Raw genomic sequence first — 614 nt, forward strand, 5'->3', positions numbered from 1 at the left:
AATTGGAAATGGCATAAAAACTCTAATTAAAAGGAAAAGACTGTCAGATTGGATTAGATAAAATCAAAATTCAGCAGAGTCTATATTTTTATATATAGAAATATATAAAAATGTGTGTTTATATATAAAAAACACACAAAAATCTTTAAATATAAAGTCTTATTAACCATGTTGGAGAAGGCAATGGCACCCCACTCCAGTACTCTTGCCTGGAAAATCCCATGGACGGAGGAGCCTGGGAGGCTGCAGTCCATGGGGTCGCAAAGCATCAGACTCGACTGAAACAACTTAGCAGCAGCAGCATTAATCATTTAACAGTAAAAGGATGGAAAAAGATGTGCCATAACATAATCAAAACAAGCTAGAATGAGTATATTAATGTCAAAGTGAACTTGAAAACAATGAATAAAACTAGAGACAAAGAGGAAATTTTCATTATGAGAAAGAGTCAAAAGATCAAGAAGATATAAAATATAAAATATTAAGAAAATGTAAGATATGAAATATTAAGAAGATATAAGAATCCTAAATGCATATGTCCCTAATAACAGAGCTTTATTTTTTTTTTTTTTGCTGGGTCAATCATACCTTTTTTTTTTTTTTTTTAAATTTTA

At 30.0% G+C, this 614-nt stretch overlaps 1 protein-coding gene across 2 annotated transcripts in view; it reads right to left on the minus strand.

Moving 5' to 3' along the window:
• WDR70 (WD repeat domain 70) overlaps positions 1-614 on the minus strand; it is a 280,280-nt gene that overhangs the window by 101,600 nt on the left and 178,066 nt on the right. The gene's annotated exons all lie outside the window — the stretch shown is intronic.

The sequence above is a fragment of the Bison bison genome, unplaced genomic scaffold (genome assembly GCF_000754665.1).
Source record: "Bison bison bison isolate TAMUID 2011002044 unplaced genomic scaffold, Bison_UMD1.0 scf7180017864331, whole genome shotgun sequence".
In the NCBI taxonomy this organism is placed as follows: domain Eukaryota; kingdom Metazoa; phylum Chordata; class Mammalia; order Artiodactyla; family Bovidae; genus Bison; species Bison bison.